Here is a 19805-nt window from a genome sequence, read left to right as displayed (position 1 = left end):
GAACAGTGCCCGAGTAAAAAGGGTAACTATTTTCTTACCTTTACTGTTACTCTGCCAAAATTACCGTATATAGTTGACTTAAGCATCGGAGAGCCTTCGGTAGGCATCATATCGGTGTCCGAAGCTTGACGACTGCTTCTTCCTCCTTGTCTTCTGCAGGTTCTTCCAACTCCAAAGGTCCTCACCTTCTTCCCTGCTGAAGATCCTGCACTTCTCTAAGTTGACCCTCCCAAAAAGAGCATCAACAATTAATCCTCCAAGTTTTCATGATTTCTTTCGTTATGCCGATTCCTTTGGACTTTTTTCGTTTTCTCTTTTAATTTCTTGGGGTATACGCAAGAGATGGAATACTAGTATACTCGTGATACTCTCCAGATATGAAAGAGAAAGAAAAAGAAGGAATGTAATAAGTACTTAAAAGAATGGTTGAAAAGAAAAGCCTGATTCTTATTTCACCAATGCACTCCAACCACACTACTTTACGATGAAATCCTTTACTCTTCTAACTGATCTAATTGAAAGACCCTGTAATATTTGTTATTTTATCGTTTCTTGGTGACTTTGATCACTTGATATTTTTCTATAATTCTTGTTGCAAACTTGACAATTAACAGTGTTCACACTCTTTGCTGATCATATTCACTCATATCCCTGTAATATTTGATAACTTGATTTTTTTTTTTTCTATAATTCTTGTTGCATGCTTGCTTTTATTTTTCTTAAGCCGATTCCGTAAATTTATATCTTTTAAATGACTGTCCGCAGTATGTAACTTCAGATTTTCTGTTGGACATTCTATTTTAATTGGAAGGAGTAATGTTCATTTAACAATATGAGTTTCCTAGGCCATAAAAGCATGAAATTTTTTGGTGAATCAAATACCCTTAAGCAGTTTCCGAGGCCATGGAAGTGGTTCTAACGAAGCTACTCCTAGCGTGGGAAAAGTAGGGTGTTGGTTCAAGCTGCTGGTAGTGGTAAAAGTGGAAGAAATGATAGAGGATATTGGTGATGATGGAGGTATAGCACTGTATACATATGGAGAACTTGACTGGAAGGATAATTAGGTGTATATTAATTTTTGGTGTATTATTGTAATTAGGCTTGCTACTTGCAATTAGTGGCTCTAGAGTACTTCATTTTTTAGATTTTATTTTGTTCTTTATATTGATATTTTCTATTTATGAAAGAAACAATTTTTGAGTATATATATATGTGTGTATATTACTCAATTGGGTATAGTATAAAAAAAAAAAAAAAAAAAGAAAAAAAAGAAAAAAGAGGACACATGTCAAAGAGACGGAAAGAAGAGAGAGGAGAAAAGATAAAGAAAAAGTTTCCTACGTGGAGTTAGCTTCAGAGGGTCTAAAGTGAAATTCTCCGTTTCTATTATCTTCAACAATAGAAAATAACATATTTCTCACCCTTCGCGGACCCCCATTGCTTTAACAAGTGATTGTTCACTCAATTGGATATAGCAAATAAAACAGAAATCGCAAAGCGTCTCCTAAGTAAGCTCTTGGTCGGATCCATCCAAGAATGCCCGTCTCCACAGGTGCAGTTGTTGTGAAAGTTCTTAATAGCCGTAACTATGTGGATTGGAGTGTATTGGTTAAAACATACTTGTTGGCTCAAGACGGAGAAGAAGAAGCTGCTGATAAGTTCAAAGCTTGGAGGAAGAAGAATGCCACAGCTTTACATACAATCCAAATTTCGTGCGGGCAGGAAGCTTTTTCCCTCATTAAGAACACCACTTCAGCCAAACGCGCTTGGGATACTTTGGCAGAACAGTTCAAGCCAAAACCAAGTAAGTCCCCAGTTCAAATCTTGAACCTCATCAAACAACTCCCGGGTATACTTGGTTCTCTTTCTCTGAGAAGTAAATATTCTACTTAAACCAGAAATATATATATATATATATATTATATATAACCAAATTATACTCTTAACATTTAATTGATTAACCACAAGACCACTATTTCTGTTTCTTATTATACTAGCACAGATGTAAGGGACTGATCAATTTACGTTTTGTTCTTTTACATTTTGGTCTCCCTAGACTTAGTATTCAGAAAGAAATATGCATCCTTATACAAATTACATGTGTAACAACGTGGAAATTAAATCTAACGGAGTCAATTTACCCATTTGGCTTTATATATTTATTTTAAAATAGCTAATTTCCCCATGAATCACAAAACTACCCAATTTATACCCCATGCTCATATTTCGAGCAATTCCATTCAAGATGTCAGGCAAAACAAATGCTCATCTCACACGATATTCTTCACAAAAAAGTTGCCTTGAAAGTCTTCAAAAGTGAGTCAATTGCTAAGCACCTAACTTTGCAAAATGACAATTAGTGCCTCCTTTTGTAAAGAATATGATGTCAAATGACCAGGAGTCTCTTAAAAGGTTAGTTTAATTGACGACATAGTTGATGTAATTGGTAAGAATTACAGTTGGATAAATCAACCAGTTTTGTATATTTTATGGGAAATTTTGGTTGAAATAAAAGTTTTGGGGGTAGATTGACACAATCTATATAATTCATGAGGGAGGGAAAACGAAGTTTACTTCAAATTGTAATCATACATTAATGTAACAAACGTGCTGCAAAGAGTGGAGGTTTTACTAAAAAGAAAAAAAGAGTGGAGGTTTTAACTTCAACCATCGCCTCCAAAAAGGTTGGACAGCTCTTGCTCTTGCCGCACAGAGAGGAAATATAAAAATGGTTGAATGCATGGTTAGAAAGAGCAAGAAAATACTTAGTATTCCCACTGAGGAGGACAATATGACTCCAATTCTCCACGCTTCTATCAATGAACATTGGGATGTCGTTGATTATCTTTTAATCCGTCACTCCCCTCCAAGATCTAATGCCAGAGAAAGGACCATACATACGGCGCTACACTTCTTCGCAACTTTATTATTGGCATGAAATTTGGTAAGAGTTTTACTCTTTTAACAATGAAATTGATTACTCCTTATTTCTCCTTAATTATAAAAACTTGTTTTTCTCTACTACAGGTATTGCTTGGGAATTAATTCAGTTTTGCCCACAATTGGTCTTTACTAAAGACCAATATGGGGAATTTCCGATGCAAGGATTTATGCCTTCTGCATTTCTGAGTGGAACACGCCTCAAATTCTAGCAACGATGGATCTATAATTGTTAGTATCCACATTCTCTTTCCTCTTACAATTACAATTGAGTAATGCTACACTTATCACATTTTTATCCCACATTTCTATACCACATGATGTGGCATGTCCATATTATATGCCACATCAATTATATCAATGAAGTGTATTTTAATTAAGACAATTAGAAAAACAAATATTAAAATAAACCATAAAAGAAAAGAAAATATTAAATAATTTTAATTGATGTGGTTTTCAATGTTGCATTGACTGTAATGAACCTAAGACTTCAAAATTGACTGCGCTTTTGAATTTGAGCCTTGAAACTTCAAAATAATAGTTATTGATCTTAATGGCTAAGAAATGACAACTTCAGTGACTTTATCGGAGAGATGTGGAAATGCTGATTTGGTTTTTTTAATTATTGTTTTAACTTCTCATCTCAAAGAATTGGGAGGGGTTGAGCGGTGGTGGGTCTGTTGGCTGCGAGGTTTGGGAAGGCAAAGGAAGAAGATGAAGGATCAGAACTGTTCTTTTCTTTTTAACATTCTATTTTCAATTAAGAGTCAAAGGTATTTTCACTCTGTTATCTAAGAGGACATGTGACAGATTATTAACATAGGAACATGAGGGTACATGGAAAAAGTTGACATATATATGCAAATCAATTATGACGAGATATCCATAACTGTAATAGAAATAATAATTCGAAATATATTGATTGAGGTTAATTACTGTCAATTTTTTTGAAAGGTATACACATAGAGCGTGCCATCAGTGATATTCGTATCAGTGTTCGAAATGAGGGAAATGAAAAAAGTAATCCAACGAAGATCACTTGGTCAGGTATGTTGCAATTATGGTTTTATCTGGCAAAATTTAAATAATTTCTTCTTATGTTATCGAACTCTTCGCACTTTGTAATTCTACGTTTGTTTTATCTGGTAAGAATACTGAAGAATAACTAATGTTCATGAGCAAATAAGAATCTGTCATTGCATAGTTGTGAAGGCAATGGAAGGAAACCAATTTGTACTAATATGTGTCGAGATGTAACACCCCGACCCCAAATTTCCCCAAATTTAAGCCTTATTTAATTATTTAATTATTTAAGGGTATTTTAGTCATATTTTTAACCGGAGAGAGTTTGGGACCGTGACTTGTATTTTTGGATAGGTCGTACTGAGACGAGTTCATAGACACGTAGTGGGCTCGAATCGGAGTTGTAACGAGAGAGATATGGTCAAAAGAAACCCAGTGGCACAACCGTAAATATTTTGAAATGGGATTTTTTATAAAAATCTGGTTCTCTCTCTCTCTCTCTCTCTCTCTCTCTCTCTCTCTCTCTCCCGCGACTTCTCTCTCTCTCCCGTCGGCTCTCTCTCTCTCTCTCCTCGTATCTCCGGCCACCGGCCGCGGCTGCGGTCGGGACCGGTGCCAAAAGGACCGGCTCGGCCTCGGCGTCACGACCCAGCCCTCCCCCGAGATCAGCCGCCGCTCCAGCCGCCGGAAAATGGTGATTTTCGCCCGAAACTTCGCCGGCAACGATCTCCCTCCTCCGGCCGCCATTTCTGGCGATCAAGGTATGGAAATTCATCCCCTCTGCCTGTTCTAGCTGATGGTTGGGTAGGATTAGATCGATTCTTAGCGTAACCAATTCGATTTTCGAATTGAAAATCGGCCGAACTTCGGCCGCCGTAATCGCCCACTTCCGGCCACTTTTTGGGGGTTGTCCAAGAACAAAAGTGGCTCAAAATAGGGTGTTATACCTAGGATAGGAATTTGGAGCCGTGGTTTTGAGGTTTTCCGGCGATGCGATATCGCTTTGGGCACCCACGCGCTGCCGGCGCGTGCGGCGGCGCGTGGGCACTGTAGAATTGTGGCACTACGTTCCGATGAGATCCTTAGGTTGTCACGAGCGCGTAGGATTTCGCGGATCTCAATTCGGACGTCGTTTGACTATCGAACGGATATCGCCTATCGGGCGTTATCCGGGTTCGATAGGTTGGGACCGTTGGATGGTCCCAAATTTAATATATGTTAATCTGGGTAATTCTAGGATCGTGTAGGAATTCACGGGTCGTGAATCGGAGCCCCGGATGTTCCGATTCAATAATTTAAAGTTCATATTTTATATTAACCGTTAGATCGTACGATCGTGAGTGATCCGACCGTCCGATCTGAACCAAACTTGCAGGACGAGTGTCCTATACGTTGTAGAACCCATAGGAACTTCCGGATCGGAGTTTGGAGGTCGTGGTCCCCGTGGGCCCGTTTGACCAGGGTTAGGGTAGTTTGACCCTTGATTGACCGTGAGTCTTCCGGAGTAATCTCACCTTTCTAGGGGGGATTATCGGGTGCTAGACTCTTGTGAAGGGTTACACAATATTAGAATTAATATTTATTATTATAATTATAATAAGTTGGTACAAGAGTACAAAAGAGTCTAGAATGTCAGTTCGGAGTGCTATACGCACTACCTTAGGTACCTTCCCGGATTTTGGGATTTACTATTAGCACCACCAAGTGAAAGTTAGGTCCCACGTGGCGTAGGTTATCCGGCGTTGAGACAGACCCCATACGTGGCGTTGGTTGTACCGGCGTATGGGGAGATATGTGATAGTATGGCATGGTCGCACGTGGCGTAGGTTATCCGGCGTGTTGACAGACCCCATACGTGGCGTTGGTTGTACCGGCGTATGGGGAGATTATGTGGAATACAGAGCAATGAAATGAGGTATCGCCTAAGTGTGGAATTAGGTTTTATGTGAGAACTACGTGTGGCTTGATCCCTCAAGGAGGGTACGTAGGCAGCCTAAGGTCATTAGGCGCAGCCGCAGACTAAATGTTAGTCATAAATGGGTATTTGAATTGCTCGGTAGTTAGTTAAGAATTATTGGAAGGCCGAAGGCCATTTGTGTGATTTGCATGAAATTATATTGTGCATGCTGCCAGTTGGTGATATAAATTGTGTTTTTATGCAGGTTGAAATTTTGGGAAATGTCCAATTTATAGGGGAGACTCTGCCGAAATTTCGGCAGAAAGTCTTGGTTTTTAGTAAGTGGGCCCGGCATCGGGGTGATATCAGGAATTTCAAAGGGTTCGTCCCGGGTTTTGAAAAAATTCGGGGCGGGTCCTTTCACGAGACAAGCATTATAATATTTAGGTGTGTGGAAGCAAATATTTGAAGATCCTAGGTGAAATAATTAGTTCTATCAAGAATCAAATCCCTAAATGGTTCAATCTCTCCAAATTAAGGAAAAATAATTCTTTTCCATGTGAGGGATTATTCTTCCAAAACTCTAACCACCAAGGCCCCTATAAATATGTGGCCATGCACAAGACACGAGGTACGTCTAAAACTCTGCAAAAATTCTCTCTCACCCTTCTTGCTGCATCCACTCTCTCCCTCTCTCTCACAAGGCTTTGGCCTTCACACAAGGCTCCGATCACCCGGTTCTCCCCATAAGAAAAGACCTACATTTTTCAATTATTTCTGCATTTTCTCATAATCATTTAATTGACTTAGGCATCGGAGGGGCTTTGGCCAATGCACCCCGAGTGTGGTCTTTTCACTCCGTGTTATTTTGTATGGAGAAAGACGAACGAAGAGGAAGAATGGATCACGAGACAAATATTCTCTAGGGAGGAAAATCACTCCCACAAATTGGTGCTTTCATTGAGAGCATGAGTTATACTTAACGCGTGCTCCAAAATAGTTTCCATACTTTATTCCCTCAACTGAAGTGTTCCAAACAATCAGGGTTGGAAGCAAACATACGAGGAGCAAGGTCGACACGACGACGCAATCTGCGACAAGCCCAAACCATCCATCTCGAGGTTTCATGATGGAAACGGCTCTATAACCTCAAGTGGTGCCGACTGAACCTGCCTCTTGCCCCTCTTGCAGTGGGTCATACTTTCATTTTGGAACAAATCCTTGCATTCCCTCCCTTGCCGTCACACTTGACGTACATACCCGTGTGCTTTTGGGCTCTACGCACTTCTCTCTTCCCAATCCACGTAATTAGGTGGACCTGAACTTACGAATTGTTCAACTCACACAGAAAGTCGATGACCAAAACAATTTGGTTGACTAGATCTTCAGACAGATCAACTTGATTCGAGGCCTTGACCTTGGACCCCAGGATGAGGAGAGAAGAACGCAAGGGCATACTGGAGCACAGTTCGAGAGGTCCCAGGCTAGTTGATATGGACAAACGGCAGGGGAGAGAACCAGAATGTGATGTTCGACACCTAGACGAGACATAGACATCTGCAAGCCATACTCGGAGTCGATCGACGATCTGTTTGAGGTTAGGTCCAAGACCAACGTGCACGAAAGGCTGGGCCCACAATTCGATGTCCACACTCGTTTAGGCCCATAAAGAAGTATCCACTCTAGGTTTGGCCCGCAAGGAGCTCGAGTTCTTGAACATCTGCATTATGAAAGCAACGACCGACGCTCGCCAACCCGCTCAAGGAGAACCAACTCACGGCAACAAGCTGCATAGGAACCCTCACAAGCTCAATCTACCTACCTGTCCCATGGTTTATTATCTTCAGACATACATAATACCCTTTCTATTTTGCTCTTTAGCCTTTGGTTTCTAATAAGAGTGGTTTCTGCTTTGCTCCTTAGACTTCCAGGAGAAATTTGGGTGAGAAATTTGAGCATGAAAGAAGAGCGGTGAATATTTTTCGTGGTGTAAATTTTGTTATTGCAATTAATGGGGCGTATATAGGCCCTTTTCATTTTGAATCACTAGTTGATCCAAAAATTACTATTTGCACGTTGCTATGGTGTAAAATTAGGAGTTGATTAATCGTATTCATTATACCATGTATGTATCTAAATATTCCTTGCTCCCATTTTATGGAACTTTTCAAGTTAGCTAATACTTCTTCCCTTTTACGCAATTTGTCATCATCTAATTAACAGAGATACATACAGCTTTACCCATCTTATATTTAGATTTTGAATTTCCATTGCAGTGATAGGTTTCTTGCAAGGTTTGAAATCATATCTCCTTGAACTTTTGGGTATGCTACATTTTTTTTTCATCTTTCCTTTGTTCTCCATTAATTGTTTTATCAATAAATTTTTTTCATGAATTGGTGGTATGACATGTTTTTTTTCAATGCCAACCTAGGAATCAACCGCATACGCGAAATAAAACAGGCCCACATTCAATCACTTGAACTCCTACATCACATGTGTGAAGTGATAAAACATCGACATGGCCATGATTTTCTACTTCCAGCAATTTTCACAGCTATCGAGCAAGGGATGTTTGAGTTTACTGACATTGTATTGCAAGCAAGACCAGATATCGTGTGGAGAACTAATGAAATGGGAAGGAACCCCCTTATGTATGCAACAGAATGTCGGCAAGAAAAAATTTATAGCCTCATTTACAGATTCGATAAAAGAAAAAGAACATTGATTGCAACGTTGGCAGATACGTCTGACAATTGCTTGCTACATGTGGCCGGGATGCTATCCTAATTGGCGAAGCTCGATAATATCTCAGGTGCAGCTTTGCAAATGCAGAGAGAAGTGCAATGGTTTAAGGTCAGAACATGTTCTATATAATTCAGAGTTTTTTTTTTTTTTTTCCCTCTATCTCTTATGAATTAGCTTTCCTATATATATGCCCTTCTAAAGACCCATTTTTGTTTCTAAAGACCCTAAACCCTAAAACGGCCGTGGGCGCACTCAATTACAGCTCAAAGGAGGTCATTCTGCTAAAATAATAAATCACTAAGGCATCTAACATTACATATCATATGTATATGTACTGTGAACATTTTCCATCCTGAATATGACTTTTCATACATTATTTGTTGTAAAACAAATAGACCGATATTGTGTATTTGCATTACATTGCATCTGCAAATAGGCGGATACTGTCTTTAAAAAATTAAAGAAAATCTTAGATAATTTATACTTTTTTCAACTTATACAAATTGTAACATAGATGAAAATAAGTTGTTTGGACTGAAATGAGTCATTTCATGTATTGAGCGGAGATCAAGTTTTCGTTAGAAAAAGTGTAAGAGCATCTACAATCATGCTCTTTATTTTTTAGTTAAAATTTATCTAAACACATATAAAAGTTATTTCAAAAGCTCTCTATAAAAATTTTAACTCCAATTATACTCTCTAGTTTAGGAAGTCATAAATGCTATAATTATTTCTTAATTGGTTTATCTCTATAAAAAAAAATATTAACATAAGAAATAGTTAGCATTAATTAAAGGTTTAAAATATTCATAAAATAACGCAGCATTAAATTATAGGAAGCCACTAGGAGTCCTTTCTCTCTCTTCGATCATATTTAAGAGTTCCTAGAAGTCTCCCTATTTTAGCAAGTGGATAAAGGGAGCATGGTTGGAGTTTTATTTTTCCAATTCCTCCCTGAAATTTGTGCAAGAATGTCATATTTTGGGTAAATTACTCAAATAGTCCTCAAACTTATACGCGATTTACATTTTAGTCCCTAAATTAAATTATTAGTCCAAATGGTACATAAACTCTATTTTAATCGCTCATTTGATCCAACCGTTACATTTTCTGTTAAATGTAACCAAATTTTAGGGGTAAATACGACTTTTCATAATTAACAAATAAAATAGGGTTAAAATAAATACAAAATTAGAAAATAATTGAAGAAAAAGAGAGGGAAAAATCATGAGACCCAAACCCCCTCCCTTCGATTTCTTCTCCCCTATTCCAATTACTGAGTTTTTATTTTATTTTTTATTATTTTTTTATTTTAACGTACGAAATGACCAATTTGCCCTCATATGTAACCAAATTTTAGGGGTAAATACGACTTTTCATAATTAACAAATAAAATAGGGTTAAAATAAATACAAAATTAGAAAATAATTGAAGAAAAAGAGAGGGAAAAATCATGAGACCCAAACCCCCTCCCTTCGATTTCTTCTCCCCTATTCCAATTACTGAGTTTTTATTTTATTTATTATTATTTTTTTATTTTAACGTACGAAATGACCAATTTGCCCTCATATTTAACAGAAATATTGACAGAATGTAACGGTTGGATCAAATGGGCCATTAAAATAGAATTTATGTACCATTTGGACTAAGAATTTAATTTATGGACCAAAATGTAAATCGCGTACAAGTTTGAGGACCATTTGAGTAATTTACCCTTTAAGAAGCTCATTGTGGATGCTCTAAAAAGGTGGTCAGCACAGTTACATTTAGTAATTTATTCATTCCAATATTGAAAACTAATGCATCAAACGCATTTTCTTATAAAAAACTAGAGCAAAATAGCACGAGTTAAACTATAACCTTATAATAGAAACTTCAAGTGCAGAAAGAAAAGAAAAATTGGAATAAAGGTCGGCCATAAGATGTCTTATTCAACTTACTTTACGGTCAACATGCTCTCTAATGGTTTGGATTATTTGAAAAATAGAGTAATAAGCTTTTACTCATATGAATATTTTTGTTCAACAAAAATGTAGGAGGTCGAGGATACTGGAATACCCCAGATTAAAGAATCTAATAATTGCGACGGTATGAAGCCGCGTGAGCTGTTTACAAAGAACCACAAGGAATTGGTGAAGGAAGGAGAAAGATGGATGAAAGGAACTGCATCTTCATGTACAGTTGTAGGTGCTCTCATTATTACCATCATGTTTGCTGCAGCATTCACAATTCCCGGTGGAAACAATGGACAAACAGGCTTCCCAATATTCCTGCATAAAAAGTTGTTTACAGCTTTTATAGTTTCAGATGCTATATCCCTCTTTTCTTCCACAACTTCGGTGTTGATGTTTTTGGGAATCCTTACATCACGTTATGCGGAAGATGATTTCCTTAAATCCTTACCAACAGAGAAGAGGTGATGTACATTATATGTACATGTTCACCTCCATCTAGCACGAGGCCTTTTAGGAGCTCACTGGCTTCGGAGTCATGGAAACTCCGAAGTTAAGCGAATTGAGGCTAGAACAATTCCAGGATGGGTGACCCACTAGGAAGTTAGATTAAGGACTCGTTCTAAATCGTACAACAATTCAAAATGGGTTCCAAAACTGTCTTGATCACAACCATATTTCAACAACACTCACTTAGCCAAATGGGAAAACAAAAAAAAACAAAACAAAACAAAACAAAAAATCCATCAAGCCTCGTTTTCAAATGAGTTTAATGACCATCGACAAAGTCGAAACCGACACTAGTAAAAAAAACCCCTTGCGCGACCAAATTTTGCGCGACGAAAAACTATTCGTCGCTCAAAGTCACTTTGCGCGACGAAACTTGAAACTTCGTCGCTCAAAGTCTTGCGTGACCAAATTTTGCGCGACGAAAAATAATTCGTCGCGCAAAGTCACTTCGCGCGACAAACTTTTGCGCGACGACAATACATCGTCGCTCAAAGTCTTGCGCGACCAATTTTGCGCGACGAAAAATAATTCGTCGCTCAAAGTGACTTTGCGCGACGAAAAGTAAACTTCGTCGCGCAAAGTCCTTATAAAAATAAATAAAATAAAAAAAAATTTAAAATTTTTTTTTTCCATGACGTAATCCAAACATTTTGTCACCTAAACCAATTTATTTTTGTTTTTTTATTTTGTATGCATAACACTTAAGAAATTAAACGGTATATATATTTATTAAGTAGCTTTAAATTTATTATTTTAGATCGGATCGGATTTTTATTAGAAAAATATATTCTTGTTGTTCGGATTGGGTTTTTGTTAGAAAATATATATTTTAAATTGACGATCGAATTATTTCATTGTATTCATATCGGGTCAAGGAGTGTAGCAGTAAAAAAATCATCAAAATCGGAGTTAAAATAACCGTTAAATCTTGATTTTTCATTATAACCGTCGAAAAGTTTTATCCCCTTACTTGATCTCTGAATGTTTATTTTTTCCGATTTTTGGCGTATATGATCTCAAAGTATAAACAAACAAGTTTGACGGTTGGATCGTTGAAACTAGTTTTTTTGAATGCATATGCCATCAAAACAATATATTCACTAACAATTAAGAGTTTATTTATACTTTCGTTAAATATAACATAAGATTTTGTGGTATCCACTAGTGTAAATATTTTAAATTGAAGATCAAATTCAGTCATTGTATTCATATAGGGTCAAGGAGTGTAGCTGTAAAAAAATCATCAAAATCGGAGTTAAAATAACCATTAAATCATGATTTTTCATTTATAACCATCGAAAAGTTTTGTCCCGTTACTTGATCAATGAATGTTTATTTTTTCCGATTTTTGGCGTATATGATCTCGAAGTATAAACAAACAAGTTTGACGGTTGGATCGTTGAAACTAGTTTCATAGAATGTGTATGCCATCAAAACAATATATTCACTAACAATTAAGAGTTTATTTATATTTTCGTTAAATATAACATAAGATTTTGTGGTATCCACTAGTGTAAAAATTTTAAATTGAAGATCAAATTCAGTCATTGTATTCATATAGGGTCAAGGAGTGTAGCTGTAAAAAAAATCATCAAAATCGGAGTTAAAATAACCGTTAAATCATGATTTTTCATTTATAACCGTCGAAGAGTTTTGTCCCGCTACTTGATCTATGAATGTTTATTTTTTCCGATTTTTGGCGTATATGATCTCGAAGTATAAAAAAACAAGTTTGACGGTTGGATCGTTGAAACTAGTTTCATAGAATGCATATGCCATCAAAACAATATATTCACTAACAATTAAGAGTTTATTTATACTTTCGTTAAATATAACATAAGATTTTGTGGTATCCACTAGTGCAAATGTTTTAAATTGAAGATCAAATTCAGTCATTGTATTCATATAGGGTCAAGGAGTGTAGCTGTAAAAAAAATCATCAAAATCGGAGTTAAAATAACCGTTAAATCGTGATTTTTCATTTATAACTATCGAAAAGTTTTGTCCCGTTACTAGATCTCTGAATGTTTGTTTTTTGTGATTTTTGGGGTATACGATCTTGAAGTATATACAAACAAGTCTTATGGTTAGATCGTTGAAGTGTGTGTGTATATATATATATATTTATTAAGTAGCTTTAAATTTATTTATTTTGTACATATAACACTTAAGAAATTGAATAGTATATACATTTATTAAGTAGCTTTCACCTTAATTATATTTTAAATCATAAAATAAAATATTTTTATTTTTTATTATTCATAACAATTATTTTTATAAATATTGTGCTACGAACCAATTTTTCGTCTCTCAAAAGTTTGCGCGACCAACAGTTCGTCGTGCAAAACTCAAAAAATTTGGGCGAGTACCAAAAATGGGACGCGGGTTTTTAAAATTAAAAAAAAAACTTTAGACTTTGCGCGACCAATATTTTTTGTCGCGCAAAAATTTGGGCGGGTACCAAAAATGGGACGCGGGAATTTTTTTATATAATTGTTTTAGACTTTGCGCGACCAATATGTATTTTTCGTCGCACAAAAATTTAAAAATTTTGGCGGGTACCAAAAATGGGATGCGGGAATTTTTTTTTAAAAAAAATAATTTTTTTAGACTTTGCGCGACCAATATTCCTATATTCGTCGCGCAAAACTTTGCGAGACCAATATGTTTCGTCGCGCAAAACTTTGCGCGACCAATATATATTTTTCGTCGCGCAAAAATTTGGGCGGGTACCAAAAATGGGACGCGGGAATTTTTATATATAATTGTTTTAGACTTTGCGCGACCAATATGTATTTTTCGTCGCACAAAAATTTAAAAATTTTGGCGGGTACCAAAAATGGGATGCGGGAATTTTTTTTTTTCAAAAAATAATTTTTTTAGACTTTGCGCGACCAATATTCCTATATTCGTCGCGCAAAACTTTGCGAGACCAATATGTTTCGTCGCGCAAAACTTTGCGCGACCAACGTATTTTCGTCGCGCAAAGTGATACGATTTTAAAAACCGAAATAACTCCTCCACCATTTTCTCAATTTCTTTCTCTACTCTTACCTCTCCTCTCTTTTTCCCTCTCCCCAAATCCCACCCTTTCTCTCACACTCACTCCTCTCACTTAATCTCTCATCTCTCTCTTCACTATCTCTCACTCACTCTCTCATCTATCTTTTCACTATCTCTCACTCTCTCATCTCTCTATCACTATCTTATCTAATTCTCTCACACTCACTTCTCCCTCTCATTCTCACTCAATCTCAATCTTGCCAAAAGGAATATTCTCTCCAAATTTTAAATTGTTTTCATTAATATGTGTTTTTGGAGTTAGTTTTGAGTTTGTGTGGGGTTTGGGGTTGAGTAAAGGGGAGAGATTGGAGTTTGGGTTGGATTTGTGGTATAACAATTTTAGGGGAGATTATGCATTTTTTTTTTTTTGTTGTTGTTATTTGACCATATTTGTTTTTTTGTAGGTAATCATCGAGACTTTGATGGCTAAAGTTGAGGATTAGGAAGCTATCAAAACATATCATCCGCCACTACCACCACAATATGCTTGTATTAGGATTTTATTATTGTACTTTGTTAATTTATGTGTACATTTTGAAAATTATATATATATATTTATTGGATAATTTGATCACTATTTTTCATATGTAATTTTATTTTGAATATGTCAATTTAAATTAAAGTAATTAAGAAAAATCTTACAATTAAATTAAATTTAAAAAGTAAAAATTTGAAAAAATTGATATAATTAAATTAATATAAAGTGATTTAAAAAAGATCATACAATTAAATTACATTTAAAAAGTAAAAATTTGAGAAAATTAGTATAAATAAATTAATATTAAAGAAATAATAAAACAAAAAGTCAAAAACCTTGCGCGACAAAATATTTTGTAGCGCAAACTATTAAATTAGTTTATTTTATTACAAAAATTTAAAACACAAAAAATATTTCGTCGCGCAAATATTTGCGCGAACGTTAGTATTCGTCGCACAAAACTCTAAAAATGTGGGCGGGTACCAAAAATGGGACGCGGGAATTTTTTATTTTTTATAACGTTGTTTGAGACTTTGCGCGACCAATGTGTTTCGTCGCACAAAACTTTGTGCAACGGATATTTTTCGTCGCGCAAAGTCACTTTGCGCGACCAATGAAAAAACTTGGTCGCGCAAAGTCTTTCTTCACGATCTTTGCGCGACGGATTCTGCGCGACGAAGTTTTTGTCGCGTTAAAATTTGTGCGACTACAATGTCTTTTGCGCGACGAAATTCTCTTCGTCGCGCAAAGTGTAAAATGTAGTAGTGCGAGTTCATCCAAAGACCAAAATAACTTTAGTTTGCGACTGCATGTAACGCCCCGACCCCAAATTTAACCCTTATTTAAATTATTTATTTATTTATCAAGGGCATGTTGGTCATATTCTTAACCGGAGGGAGTTTGGGGTAGTGACTGGTATTTTTGGATAGGTCGTACTGAGACGAGTTCATAGACACGTAGTGTGCTCGAATCGGAGTTGTAACGAGAGAGATATGGTCAAAAGAAACCCAGTGGCACAACCGTAAATATTTCGAAATGGGATTTTTTATAAAAATCAGATTTTCTCTCTCTCTCTCTCTCTCTCTCCCCCTGCGCGCAGAACAGCCCCCCTGTTACTGTTCACAGCGGTGGTTTTTGGGCCACCACCGTCGCATCCGGCCACCGCTGGGGTTGGCACCGGTCCCAAAAGAACCGTACCGTCTTCCTCTTTCCATCCCGACCAATCTCCGCCGCTGGAACCACCTGTGCTCGCCGGAAAATGCGAAAATCCGACCGGTTTTAACCTAAATTTCAAGGAGCTCGTTCTCTCTCATTTCTTCTCCAAATTTGACGAGTAAGGTATGGTTTTCCACCTATTTTCCATGCTCTAGCTGATGGTTGGATAGGATAGTTGATCTTCGATTTGAAATTCTACCGATTTTGGGAGTTTGTTTTCGGCCACTTCCGGTCACTTTTTGGGGTAGGCCCAAGAACAAAAGTGACTCCAAATAGGGTGTTATACCTAGGGTGGAAGTCTTGGCCCGAGATGTTGAGATTTTCCGGCGAAGCTTTATCGCTTTGGACACCCACACGCTGCCCGCGCGTGTGGCAGCGCGTGGGCACTGTATCAGAGGGGTATTATTGTCCCAATGCGATCTCCTGGTTGTCACGAGTGCGTAGGATTTCGCGGATCTCAATTCGGACATCGTTTGACTATCGAACGGATATCGCCTATTGCTCGTTATCCGGGTTCGATAGGTTGGGACCGTTGGATGGTCTCGCATATAATATATGTCAATTTAGGTATTTCTAGGATCGTGGAGGAATTCACGGATTGTGAATCGGAGCCCCGGATGTTCCGATTTAATAATTTAAAGTTTATATTTTGTATTAACCGTTAGATCGTGCGATCGTGAGCGATCCGACCGTCCGATCTGAACCAAACTTGCAGGACGAGTGTCCTATACCTTATAGAACCCATAGGAACTTTCGGATCGGAGTTTGGAGGTCATGGTCCCCGTAGGCCCGTTTGACCAGGGTTAGGGTAGTTTGACCCTTGGTTGACCGTGAGTCTCCCGAAGTAATGTCACCTTCCCAGGGGGATTATCGGGTGCTAGACTATTGTTGGGATTTACGCGATATTAGAATTAAAACATAATTATATGGTTGTACAAGGGTACAATAGAGTCTAGAATGTCAGTTTGGAGTGCTATACGCACTACCTTAAGTACCTCCCCGGATTTTGGACTCACTACGAGTACCACCAAGTGAAAGTTAGGTCCCACGTGGCGTAGGTTATCCGGCGTGTGGACAGACCCCATACGTGGCGTTGGTTGTACCGGCATATGGGGAGATTTGTGATATGATGTTTAGGTCTCACGTGGCGTAGGTTATCCGACGTTGAGACAGGCCCCATACGTGGCGTTGGTTGTACCGGCGTATGGGGAGATTGTGAGATATTGTGTTGAGGTCGCACGTGGCGTAGGTTATCCGGCGTATGGGGAGATATGTGATATGACGTGCAGGTCTCACGTGGCGTAGGTTATCCGGCGTGTTGACAGACCCCATACGTGGCGTTGGTTGTACCGGCGTATGGGGAAATTATGTGAAATACGGAGAAATGAAATGAGGTATCGCCTAAGTGTGGAATTAGGTTTTACAAGAGAACTACGTGTGGCTTGATCCCTCTAGGAGGGTACGTAGGCAGCCTAAGGTTATTAGGTGCAGCCACAGACTAATGTTAGTCATAGTCGTTATTTGAGGCATGAATTGTTTTGTTAGTATGTCTGATAGTTTGTTGAAATGTTGAAAGGCCGAAGGCCATTTGTGTGAATTGCATGAATTGATATTGTGCATGCTGCCAGTTGGGAATATAAATTGTGTTTTTATGCAGGTATAAATTTTGGGAAATGTCTCATTTATAGGGGAGACTCTGCCGAAATTTCGGCAGAAAGTCTCGGTCTTTAGTAAGTGGGCCCGGCATCGGGGTGATGTCAGGAATTCCAAAGGATTCGTCTCGGATTTTGGGAAAATTCGGGGCGGGTCCTTTCACTGCAACCGGGGGGCATCCCAGTTCTCGGTCAAGCCATACGTAGTTCTTCCTACAAAATCCCGGTTCCAATAACATGCAATAAATTACAGCAATACAAAATAATAAATTCTAGAATTTACCCATTTCCCTTTTCTTTAAATTACATAATACTGAACATAATGCTTTATTCCTCTCCCTGTTATTTTACTATACACCGGAACGTCCAACGCCACACGTAGTAAAATAGCGATAACCCAAGTACACGGATCTTTTACCACACTCCGAATAATCCAACGCCATGTGTGGTAAGGTAGCCAATATGTCAATGAGCCCACAAGCCGGAAATTTCCAAAGCCACATGTGGGAAATCCATTATCAAATCACAATGTCTCAGACGCCGGAATATTCCAACGCCACATGTGAGATCCAATAATCACATATTTTCCCACACGCCGGAAATTTCCAATGCCAGGTGGGAAATCCATTATCACATGCCGGAATTCTCCAACACCACGTGTGATAATCCATAACAAATCACAGGGTCTCACACGCCGGAATATGCCTACACCACGTGTGAGACTAGAAAATCACATATTCTTCCCCACATGCAGGAAAATTTCCAACGCCACGTGTGGGAAGTCCAATAACCGGGGGGATGATACTCAACATAGTGTAATTATATAATTCCATATTCGTCAACATTATTCATTTTCCCCAGTCACCATAGTTCAAACCAACAATTTATCATAAGTAAACATTTGCATATCATCAACATAATACCGTGACTATAACAAATCAAGGTTTCAAAACTCAACATCAAAAAAATTTATATCAAAATCACACTAACATATTATAAATATATTTAAATTTCCCAAATTTTCATTCAAACTATATTTCATGCATATTCATTTAATTACTGAACATAATGCACGTTTTAAAACAAAATTCAAGAATTTATAGAATATACTATAAAACAAACTCCTAATCCCAACATAATTAGCACAACTCAAATAATGGTCAAGACTCGCTTACAAGGTCATTCTAGTACCTCTCAAAGGGTAAAACTACCTCGGAAGACTCATGGTCAACCGAGTGGTCTAACTACCCAAACTTGGTCAACTGGGCCCGTGGGGCCCACCACCTCCGATTTCATATCTGAAAGTTTCTATGGGTTCCACAAGGTTTATGATACACGTCCTGTAAGTTCGGTCCGGATTGCTCACGATCACACGATCGAACGGTTATCGTAAAAGAAAAATGTTAAGTTATTGAATCAGAACATCCAGGGCTCCGATTCACGATTCACGAATGCCTACACGATCCTATGAATGCTTAGATCAACATATATTAAATTGGAGTCGATCCAAAGGTCTGAACATATTGAACCCGGATAACGCCTAATATGAGCACGATCAAACGATCTCCAAATTTATATCCAAGCATACCGCTTTGCTCGGGAGGACATGAAGAGTATTTTAGGAGCCTAAGACTAGCCAAATAGTGGCCCACACGCCGCCTCACGCTCCTGTAGCATATGAGTGCCCAAAGCAATTTCGGCAATCGAAAAATCTCCAAACCGCCTGGCAAAACTTATACCTACATGATCAAAACCTAGAGTGGAGCAACTTTTGTTCTTAGACCTACCCCAAAAAGTCACCGGAAGTGGCCGGAATTGGAGGCTGAAAACTGGCCAAACTTCCATCGCTTATTTGACAACTTAAACGCAGAAATCAATCCTAAATAACATAACCAGAAGATAGAACACCTCGAGAGGATGATTTGGTGGCCGGAGGAGTCCGAACGAGCTCCCAAAAAATCACGTAAAATCCAGTTGTTTCTTGACGTTTCGGGGCGATACCAATGGCGAAACGGGGCTGAATCAATCAAGAAAGGAAGACGGAGAGGTGGCGGTCACTTTGGGTCCGATCCAGTGGCCTGTGGTGGCCGCGGTGGCTCTTGAAAGCCACCGGCTGAACTGAAAAAAATGGGGGTGGGGGGTTTCTGTCGCAACAAGGGGAGAGGGAGAGAGATTTTAAAAACCAACTTCGCAAAAATTACGGTTATGCCACTGAACTTCATTTGATCGTATCTTTTTCGTTACAAAAAATTGTGAATGACCAATACCATTTAACTGTTGGGAATTAATTTTAACTAATTCACATTTTTACAGTTGAGAAATGAAAA

At 38.0% G+C, this 19805-nt stretch overlaps 1 pseudogene; it reads left to right on the top strand.

The window, feature by feature from the left end:
- Nucleotides 1-1536: 1536 nt before the first annotated feature.
- LOC117618070 lies at nt 1537-11028 on the top strand (annotated as a pseudogene).
- Nucleotides 11029-19805: the final 8777 nt, after the last annotated feature.

Source organism: Prunus dulcis, chromosome 2, assembly GCF_902201215.1.
Source record: "Prunus dulcis chromosome 2, ALMONDv2, whole genome shotgun sequence".
In the NCBI taxonomy this organism is placed as follows: Eukaryota; Viridiplantae; Streptophyta; class Magnoliopsida; order Rosales; family Rosaceae; genus Prunus; species Prunus dulcis.
The sequence above is the reverse complement of the archived record's forward strand: the minus strand, read 5'-3'. Positions and strand labels throughout refer to the sequence as shown.